An 11,785-nucleotide genomic window follows, 5' to 3' on the forward strand; every position below is an offset into this window, starting at 1 on the left:
CAACACATGCCTTTGCACCCGAGGTGTCCCAGGGCTTGGTAAACATTGTGTGGCACCTCGTTTCCGATGAATTTGACAACATCATCCTTGGTCGGCATCGACACCTGATACGTCTCCAACGTATCTACTTTTTATCACGCTTTTCCTCTTGTTTTAGACTCTAATTTGCATGATTTGAATGAAACTAACCCCGGACTGACGTTGTTTTCAGCAGAACTACCATGGTGTTGTTTTATGCAGAAATAAAAGTTCACGGAAACATCACGAGGAATTTTTATATAATAAATAAGAATTTCTAGAGCCAAGACCTGCCCGAGAGGGGCCCCTGGGTGGGCACAACCCACTACACCACGCCCCCGCATTCCCTACTGAGGTGTGTTGGGAAAGGTCGCTATTGTCGACCGACTGTTGGTCGTAAAAACTTTTGACACACAGTCGGTCGGGAAAACATGTGAACAATGACACACAGTCGGTCGGGAATACAAGAATATTCCTTGTCAAACGATCGGTCGAGAAAACATGTATTCCCGACCAACCTGACTGTTGGGAATGTAGTGTTGTGGTGTAGTGACCCACCAGGGCGCGCCCCCCTCTCCTGGCACGCCCAGGTGGGTTGTACCCACCTGGTGGCCCCACAGACCGCAACCCTGACACTATAAATTCCTATTTTCGGAGAAAAAATCAGGGAGAAAGAATTATTACGATCCACGAGATGGGGCCACTGCCAAGCCCTGTTCTTCCTCGGGACGGCAGATCTGGAGTCTGTTTGGGGCTCCGGAGAGGGGGATCTTCGTTCTTCATCATCACCAACCCATCTCCATTGCCAATTCCATGATGCTCCCCACTGGGAGTGAGTAATTCCTTCGTAGGCTCGCTGGTCGGTGAGGAGTTGGATGAGATTCATCATGTAATCGAGTTAATTTTGTTAGGGCCTGATCCCTAGTATCCACTATGTTCTTAGATTGATGTTGCTATGACTTTGCCATGCTTAATGCTTGTCACTTTGGGCCCGGGTGCCATGAACCCAGATCTGAACCGTTTATGAATTCATCATTATATCCATGTTTTAGATCCGATCTTGCAAGTTATGGTCACCTACTACGTGTTATGATCCGGCAACCCCGGAGTGACAACAACCGGGCCCACTCCCGGTGATGACCGTAGTTTGAGGAGTTCATGTATTCACTATGTGTTAATGCTTTGTTCCGGTTCTTTATTAAAAGGAGGCCTTCATATCCCTTAGTTTCCAATATGGACCCCGCTGCCACGAGAGGGTAGGACAAAAGATGTCATGCAAGTTCTTTTAATAAAGCATGTATGACAATTTACGAAATACATGCCTACATTATATCGATGAACTGGAGCTAGTGCCGTATCGCCCTATGTTATAACTGTCTCATGATGAATATCATCCAATAAGTCACCGATCCAATGCCTATGAATTTACCTTATATTGTTTCTGCTAAGTTACTACTGCTATCATCACTGTTACACTTGCTACAAAATTACTGCTATCACTGTTACTGTTACCGTTGCTACTGTCACTACTATCAATACTATCAACTACTTTGCTACTAATCACTTTGATGCAGATAATTAATTTCTAAGTGTGGTTGAATTGACAACTCAGTTGCTAATACCTTCAAATATTCTTTGGCTCCCCTTGTGTCGTATCTATAAATTTGGGTTGAATACTCTACCCTCGAAAATTGTTGTGATCCCCTATACTTGTGGGTTATCAACACCCTCCTTAATGGTTGCCTCGATCGCATCCCCGTTTTCGTCCTAGCACATCCCTGCCTCCCCGACTACATGATGCCTCATTGCGCCTGCGACTACACATGTGGCTAACTAGACACCAGCGACCCCTATGTCAACATCGGCTATGGTGTCCCTTGCAGGACAACGTTGACCATGGCTACACGGCCCATGCTCTCCGCTACCTCGACATCAGCACAATGGGTTATCGTCTTGATTGGGGAACTCATTAGCTTCCTATATAGTCAATGCTTCCGCGATGCTCCCACTAAGATTGCAGGAGGATGTCAGCCCATCGGTTTATTCTATCGCTTTCTCTCCAGATAGGCCATATGTGATGCTCATGTTGTTCGTGATGTGATTGCTTGTATCTGTGTTGGTATTTCCCCGAAGAGGAGAGGATGATGCAGCGCAACAACAGTAAGTATTTCCCTCAGTTATGAAACCAAGGTTATCAATCCAGTAGGAGAACTAAGCAACACTATGTAAACGGCACCTAGACACAAATAACAAATACTTGCAACCCAACGCGTAAGAGGGGTTGTCAATCCCTCCTCGGTATTGAGATAGATTAAATTGTATGAGATTTGATAAATAGATCTAGCAAAAACACAAAATAAAATAAAGAAAGAAAAAATGCAGCAAGGTATTTGCTACCTCTTGAGCACTTGCGTTGGTTTTCCCTTGAAGAGGAAAGGGTGGTGCAGCAAAGTAGCGTAAGTATTTCCCTCAGTTTTTGAGAACCAAGGTATCAATCCAGTAGGAGGCTACGCATGAGTCCCTCGCACCTACACAAAACAAATAAATCCTTGCAACCAACGCGATAAGGGGTTGTCAATCCCTACGCGGTCACTTACGAGAGTGAGATCTGATAGATATGATAAGATAATATTTTTGGTATTTTTATGATAAAGATGCAAAGTAAAATAAATGCAATTAAAATAACTAAGTATTGGAAGATTAATATGATGAAGATAGACCCGGGGGCCGTAGGTTTCACTAGTGGCTTCTCTCAAGAGCATAAGTATTTTACGGTGGGTGAACAAATTACTGTTGAGCAATTGACAGAATTGAGCATAGTTATGAGAATATCTAGGTATGATCATGTATATAGGCATCACGTCCGAGACAAGTAGACCGACTCCTGCCTGCATCTACTACTATTACTCCACACATCGATCGCTATCCAGCATGCATCTAAAGTATTAAGTTCATAAGAACAGAGTAACGCCTTAAGCAAGATGACATGATGTAGAGGGATAAACTCATGCAATATGATGAAAACCCCATCTTGTTATCCTCGATGGCAACAATACAACATGTGCCTTGCTGCCCCTACTATCACTGGGAAAGAACACCACAAGATTGAACCCAAAGCTAAGCACTTCTCCCATTGCAAGAAAGATCAATCTAGTAGGCCAAACCAAACTGATAATTCGAAGAGACTTGCAAAGATAACCAATCATACATAAAAGAATTCAAAGAAGATTCAAATATTGTTCATAGATAAACTTGATCATAAACCCACAATTCATCGGTCTCAACAAACACACTGCAAAAGAAGATTACATCGAATAGATCTCCACAAGAGAGGAGGAGAACTTTGTATTGAGATCCAAAAAGAGAGAAGAAGCCATCTAGATAATAACTATGGACCCGAAGATTTGAAGTAAACTACTCACACTTCATCGGAAAGGCTATGGTGTTGATGTAGAAGCCCTTCGTGATCGATGCCCCCTCCGGCGGAGCTCCGGAACAAGCCCCAAGATGGGATCTCGTGGATACAGAAAGTTACGGCAGTGGAATTAGGGTTTTGGCTCCGTATCTGCTCGTTTGGGGGTACGTAGGTATATATAGGAGGAATAAGTACGTCGGTGGAGCAACAGGGGGCCCACGAGGGTGGAGGGCGCGCCTGGGGGGGGTAGACGCGCCCCCCTACCTCGTGGCCTCCCTGTTGGTTGCTTGACGTAGGGTCCAAGTCTCCTGGATCTTGTTCGTTCCAAAAATCACGTTCCCGAAGGTTTTATTCCGTTTGGACTCCGTTTGATATTCTTTTCTTCGAAACCCTAAAATAGGCCAAGAAACATCAATTCTGGGCTGGGCCTCCGGTTAATAGGTTAGTCCCAAAAATAATATGAAAGTGGATAATAAAGCCCAATAATGTCCCAAACAGAAGATAATATAGCATGGAGCAATCAAAAATTATAGATACGTTGGAGATGTATCAAGCATCCCCAAGCTTAATTCATGCTCGTCCTCGAGTAGGTAAATGATAAAAACAGAATTTTTGATGTGGAATGCTACTTGGCATATTTTCAATGTAATTCTTCTTAATTGTGGTATGAATATTCAGATCCAAAAGATTCAAGACAAAAGTTTAATATTGACATAGAAATAATAATACTTCAAGCATACTAACTAAGCAATTATGTCTTCTCAAAATAACATGGCCAAAGAAAGTTATCCCTACAAAATCATATAGTCTGGCTATGCTCTATCTTCACCACACAAAGTATTTAAATCATGCACAACCCCGATGACAAGCCAAGCAATTGTTTCATACTTTTGGTGTTCTCAAACCTTTTCAATCTTCACGCAATACATGAGCGTGAGCCATGGACATAGCACTTTAGGTGGAATAGAATGGTGGTTGTGGAGGAGACGAAAAAAGGGAAGATAGTCTCACATCAACTAGGCATATCAACGGGCTATGGAGGTGCCCATCAATAGATATCAATGTGAGTGAGTAGGGATTGCCATGCAACGGATGCACTAGAGCTATAATTATATGAAAGCTCAACAAAAGGAACTAAGTGGGTGTGTGTCGGTGTCAAAACCGGCGGATCTCGGGTAGGGGGTCCCAAACTGTGCGTCTAAGGCGGATGGTAACAGGAGGCAGGGGACACGATGTTTTACCCAGGTTCGGGCCCTCTTGATGGAGGTAAAACCCTACGTCCTGCTTGATTAATATTGATGATATGGGTAGCACAAGAGTAGATCTACCACGAGATCAGAGAGGCTAAACCTTAGAAGCTAGCCTATGGTATGATTATATGTTATTGTGTCCTATGGACTAAAACCCTCCGGTTTATATAGACACCAGAGGGGGCTAGGGTTACACAAGGTCGGTTACAAAGGAGGATATATGAAAGTGATAACATAGGAGACTCTCTATTATGAAGATCATGCTGCTACTTTGAAGCACAAGTGTGGTAAAAGGATAGTAGCATTGTCCCTTCTCTCTTTTTCTCTCATTTTTTTATTTGGGCCTTCTCCTTTTTTATGGCCTCTTTTTATTTTTTATTTTTATTTTATTTTTCGTCCTGAGTCTCATCCCGACTTGTGGGGGAATCATAGTCTCCATCATCCTTTCCTCACTGGGACAATGCTCTAATAATGATGATCATCACACTTTTATTTTCTTACAACTCAAGAATTACAACTCGATACTTAGAACAAGATATGACTGAATGCCTCCGGCGGTGTACCGGGATATGCAATGACTCATGAGTGACATGTATGAAAAAAATTATGAACGGTGGCTTTGCCACAAATACAATGTCAACTACATGATCATGCAAAGCAATATGACAATGATGGAGCGTGTCATAGTAAACGGAACGGTGGAAAGTTGCATGGCAATATATCTCGGAATGGCTATGGAAATGCCATGATAGGTAGGTATGGTGGCTGTTTTGAGGAAGGCATATGGTGGGTGTATGATACCGGCGAAAGGTGCACGGTATTAGAGAGGCTAGCAATGATGGAAGGGTGAGAGTGCGTATGATCCATGGACTCAACATTAGTCATAAACAACACATATACTTATTGCGAAAATCTACAAGTTATCAAAGCAAAGTATTACGTGCATGCTCCTAGGGGGATAGATTGGTAGGAAAAGACCATTGCTCGTCCCCGACCGCCACTCATAAGGAAGACAATCAATAAATAAATCATGCTCCGACTTCATCACATAACGGTTCACCATACGTTCATGCTACGGGAAATCACAAACTTTAACACAAGTATTTCTCAAATTCACAACTACTCAACTAGCACAACTTTAATATCATCATCTCCATATCTCAAAACAATTATCAAGTATCAAACTTCTCTTAGTATTCAACACACTCATAAGAAAATTTTATTATTAATCTTGTATACCTAGCATAGTAGGATTATTTAAGAAAATTACCAAGCTATTTAAGACTCTCAAAATAATCTAAGTGAAGCATGAGAGATCAATAGTTTCTATAAAACAAATCCACCACCGTGCTCTAAAAGATATAAGTGAAGTACTAGAGCAAAACTATATAACTCAAAAGATATAAGTGAAGCACATAGAGTATTCTAATAATTTCCGAATCATGTGTCTCTCTCTCGAAAGGTGTGTACAGCAAAGATGATTATGGTAAACTAAAAAGAAAAGACTCAAATCATACAAGACACTCCAAGCAAAACACATATCATGTGGTGAATAAAAATATAGCTCCAAGTAAAGTTATCAATAGAAGTAGACGAAAGAGGGGATGCCTTCCGGGGCATCCCCAAGCTTTGTCTTTTAGGTGTCCTTAGATATCTTGGGGGTGCCATGGACATCCCCAAGCTTAGTCTCTTGCCACTCCTTGTTCCATAATCCATCAAATCTTTACCCAAAACTTGAAAAAACTTCACAACACAAAACTTAAAGTAGAAAATCTCGTGATCTCCGTTAGCGAAAGAAAACAAAAGACCACTTCAAGGTACTATAATGAACTCATTATTTATTTATATTGGTGTTAAACCTAATTTATTCCAACTTCTCTATGGTTTATAAACTATTTTACTATCCATAGATTCATCAAAATAAGCAAACAACACACGAAAAACAGAATCTGTCAAAAACAGAACAGTCTGTAGTAATCTGTAGCTAGCGCAAGATCTGGAACCCCAAAAATTCTAAAATAAATTTCTGGACGTGAAGAATTTATCAATTAATCATCTAAAACATAATTAACTAAATATTACTTTCCAAATAAAAATGGCAACAGTTCTCGTGAGCGCTAAAGTTTCTGTTTTTTACAGCAAGATTAACAAGACTTTCCCCAAGTCTTCCCAACGGTTCTACTTGGCACAAACACTAATTAAACACACAAAAAACACAACCAAAACAGAGGCTAGATAAATTATTTATTACTAAACAGGAGCAAAAAGGAAGGAATAAAAATAAAATTGGGTTGCCTCCCAACAAGCGCTATCGTTTAATGCCCCTAGCTAGGCATAAAAGGCAAGGATAGATCTAGGTATTGCCATCTTTGGTAGGCAATCCATAAGTGGCTCTCATAATAGATTCATAAGGTAATTTAATTTTCTTTCTAGGAAAGTGTTTCATGCCTTTCCTTAACGGAAATTGGAATCTAATATTCCCTTCCTTCATATCAATAATTGCACCAATCGTTCTAAGGAAAGGTCTACCAAGAATAATAGGACATGAAGGATTGCAATCTATGTCAAGAACAATAAAATCTACGGGCACATAATTCCTATTTGTAACAATAAGAACATCATTAATTCTTCCCATAGGTTTCTTAATAGTGGAATCCGCAAGATGCAAGTTTAGAGAGCAATCATCAAAATCATGGAAACCTAACAAATCACACAAAGTTTTTGGAATCGTGGAAACACTAGCACCCAAATCACACAAAGCATAGAATTCATGATCTTTAATTTTAATTTTAATAGTTGGTTCCCACTCATCATGAAGTTTTCTAGGGATAGAATCTTCCAACTCAAGTTTTTCTTCATAAGATTGCATCAAAGCATCAACGGTATGTTTGGTAAAAGCTTTATTTTGACAATAAGCATGAGGAGAATTTAGCACGGATTGCAACAAGGAAATACAATCTATCAAAAAGCAATTATCATAATTAAATTCCTTGAAATCAAAAATAGTAGGTTCATTAACATCTAGAGTTTTGATCTCTTCAATCCCACTTTTATCAAATTTAGCATCAAGATCTAAAAACTCCGAATTTTTGGAACGCCTTCTAGGTAAAGGTGGATCATATTCAGTCCCATCATTATCAAGATTCATATTGCAAAACAAAGATTTAATAGGGGACACATCAATAACTTTTAGATCTTCATCTTTATTATCATGGAAACTAGAAGAACACGCTCTTATAAAGGAATCTTTCTTAGCACGCATCCTAGCGGTCCTTTCTTTGTACTCATCAATGGAAATTCTCATGGATTTGAGAGACTCATTGATATCATGCTTAGGTGGAATAGATCTAAGTTTTAAAGAATCAACATCAAGGTAAATTCTATCAACGTTCCTAGCCAACTCATCAATCTTAAGCAATTTTTCTTCAATCAAAGCATTGAAATTCTTTTGCGAAGTAATAAATTCTTTAATATTAGATTCAAAATCAGAGGGCATCTTATTATAATTTCCATAAGAAGTTTTGTAGGAATTACCATAATTATTAGAGGAATTACTAGGATAAGGCCTATGATTAAAGTTTCCTCTGTACGCGTTGTTACCAAAATTGTTCCTACCAACAAAATTCACATCCATAGATTCATTATTATTATCAATCAAAGTAGACAAAGGCATATCATTAGAATCAGAAGAAACACTTTTATCAGCAAATAATTTCATAAGTTCATCCATCTTTCCACTCAAAACATTAATTTCTTCTACCGCATGCACTTTCTGATTAGTAGATCTTTCAGTGTGCCATTGAGAATAATTAACCATAATATTATCTAGGAGTTTAGTAGCTTCTCCTAAAGTGATTTCCATAAAATTGCCTCCCACGGCCGAATCTAAAAGATTTCTAGAAGAAAAATTCAATCCGGCATAAAATTTTTGTATAATCATCCACAAATTTAAACCATGTGTTGGGCAATTACGTATCATTAATTTCTTCCTCTCCCAAGCTTGTGCAACATGTTCATGATCAAGTTGCTTAAAATTCATAATATTGTTTCTAAGAGAGATGATCTTAGCGGGAGGAAAATACTTAGAGATAAAAGCATCTTTGCACTTATTCCAAGAATCAATACTATTTTTAGGCAAAGACGAAAACCAAGCTTTAGCACGATCTGTAAGCGAAAAAGGAAATAGCTTCAATTTAACAATATCATTATCCACATCTTTCTTCTTTTGCATATCACACAAATCAACGAAGCTATTTAGATGGGAAGCGGCATCTTCACTAGGAAGGCCGGAAAACGGATCTTTCATGACAAGATTCAGCAAGGCAACATTAATTTCACAAGATTCAGCATCAGTAAGAGGAGCAATCGGAGTGCTAATAAAATCATTGTTGTTGGTATTGGTAAAGTCACACATTTTAGTGTTATCTTGAGCCATCGTAACAAGCAAGCAATCCAACACACAACCAAAGGAGGAACGGGCAAAAATAGGCAAATAGAGAAAGAGAGGGGGGATAGAGAGAGAGGGCGAATAAAACGGCAAGGGTGAAGTAGGGGAGTGGAAAACGAGAGGCAAATGGCAAATAATATAATGCGGGAGATAAGGGTTTGTGATGGGTACTTGGTATGTTGACTTTTGCATAGACCTCCCCGGCAACGGCGCCAGAAATCCTTCTTGCTACCTCTTGAGCACTTGCGTTGGTGCAGCAAAGTAGCGTAAGTATTTCCCTCAGTTTTTGAGAACCAAGGTATCAATCCAGTAGGAGGCTACGCGTGAGTCCCTCGCACCTACACAAAACAAATAAATCCTCGCAACCAATGCGATAAGGGGTTGTCAATCCCTACACGGTCACTTACGATAGTGAGATCTGATAGATATGATAAGATGATATTTTTGGTATTTTTATGATAAAGATGCAAAGTAAAATAAAAGCAATGAAAATAACTAAGTATTGGAAGATTAATATGATGAAGATAGACCCGGGGGCCATAGGTTTCACTAGTGGCTTCTCTCAAGAGCATAAGTATTTTACGGTGGGTGAACAAATTACTGTTGAGCAATTGACAGAATTGAGCATAGTTATGAGAATATCTAGGTATGATCATGTATATAGGCATCACGTCCGAGACAAGGAGACCGACTCCTGCCTGCATCTACTACTATTACTCCACACATCGACTGCTATCCAGCATGCATCTAGAGTATTAAGTTCATAAGAACAGAGTAACGCCTTAAGCAAGATGACATGATGTAGAGGGATAAACTCATGCAATATGATGAAAACCCCATCTTGTTATCCTCGATGGCAACAATACAATACGTGCCTTTCTGCCCCTACTGTCACTGGGAAAGGACACCGCAAGATTGAACCCAAAGCTAAGCACTTCTCCCATTGCAAGAAAGATCAATCTAGTAGGCCAAACCAAACTGATAATTCGAAGAGACTTGCAAAGATAACTAATCATACATAAAAGAATTCAGAGAAGATTCAGATATTGTTCATAGATAAACTTGATCATAAACCCACAATTCATCGGTCTCAACAAACACACCGCAAAAGAAGATTACATCGAATAGATCTCCACAAGAGAGGGGGAGAACTTTGTATTGAGATCCAAAAAGAGAGAAGAAGCCATCTAGCTAATAACTATGGACCCGAAGGTCTGAAGTAAACTACTCACACTTCATCGGAAGGGCTATGGTGTTGATGTAGAAACCCTCCGTGATCGATGCCCCCTCCGGCGGAGCTCCGGAACAGGCCCAAGATGGGATCTCGTGGATACAGAAAGTTACGGCGGTGGAATTAGGGTTTTGTCTCCGTATCTGATCGTTTGGGGGTACGTAGGTTTATATAGGAGGAAGAAGTATGTCGGTGGAGCAACAGGGGGCCCACGAGGGTGGAGGGCGCGCCTGGGGGGTAGGCATGCCCCCTACCTTGTGGCCTCCCTGTTGGTTGCTTGACGTAGGGTCCAAGTCTCCTGGATCTTGTTCTTTCCAAAAATCATGTTCCCAAAGGTTTTATTCCGTTTGGACTCCGTTTGATATTCCTTTTCTTCAAAACCCTAAAATAGGCAAAAAAAAACAGCAATTCTTGGTTGGGCCTCCGATTAATAGGTTAGTCCCAAAAATAATATAAAAGTGGATAATAAAGCCCAATAATGTCCAAAATAGAAGATAATATAGCATGGAGCAATCAAAAATTATAGATACGTTGGAGACGTATCAGTATTTTGGGTTTTTGGAATAATAGATCTGAAAATAATATGATACCCCCTCTGTTTCTTTATATAAGGTGTATTAGTTTTTTGATAAAATTTCACAATGTAAGGTGCATTTGTTCTAATTCCTCGTAATTTCGATCTTGGCCCTCCAGAGAAAGGAAAGTATCTCTCCCCTGATTTCATGTATCTCTCCTTGTAGAGAAAGAAAAGGAAACTGTCTCTCTCCCGATTGTATGTATCTCTTCCTTTCCTAGCCTAAATGATTTACTTGCCGCTAATCTACTAATTAGACAAGGGTAATTTCATCCTAAATAGTCCATAATTATGTGCCTTGGTTAACGTGCTGAAAATAATATACCTTAGATAAAGGAACGGAGGGAGTAGAAAATAGACCCGGGGACATAGATTTCATTAGTGGCTTCTCTCAAGAAAATAGCATACGGTGGGTAAAAAATTACTGTTAGGCAATTGATAGAAGAGAAAATAATTATAATGATATCCAAGGCAATGATCATGTATATAGGCATCACGTCCAAAATTAGTAGACCGACTCATGCCTGCATCTACTACTATTACTCCACACATCGACCATTATCCAGCATGCATCTAGTGCATTAAGTTCATGGAGAAACGGAGTAATGCAATAAGAACAATGACATTATGTAGACAAGATCTATTCATGTAGGAATAGACCCCATATTTTTATCCTTAATAGCAACGATACATGCGTGCCTCGCTACCCTTTCTGTCACTGGGTGATAACACCGCAAGATCGAACCCATCACAAAGCACCTCCTCCCATTGCAAGAAAAATCAATCTAGTTGGCCAAACCAAACCAAAGTTTCGGAGAAGAAATATGAGGCTATAATAATCATGCATATA

Source organism: Triticum urartu, chromosome 5A (genome assembly GCF_056163025.1).
Source record: "Triticum urartu cultivar PI428250 chromosome 5A, HENAU_Tu73, whole genome shotgun sequence".
NCBI classification, from domain to species: Eukaryota; Viridiplantae; Streptophyta; class Magnoliopsida; order Poales; family Poaceae; genus Triticum; species Triticum urartu.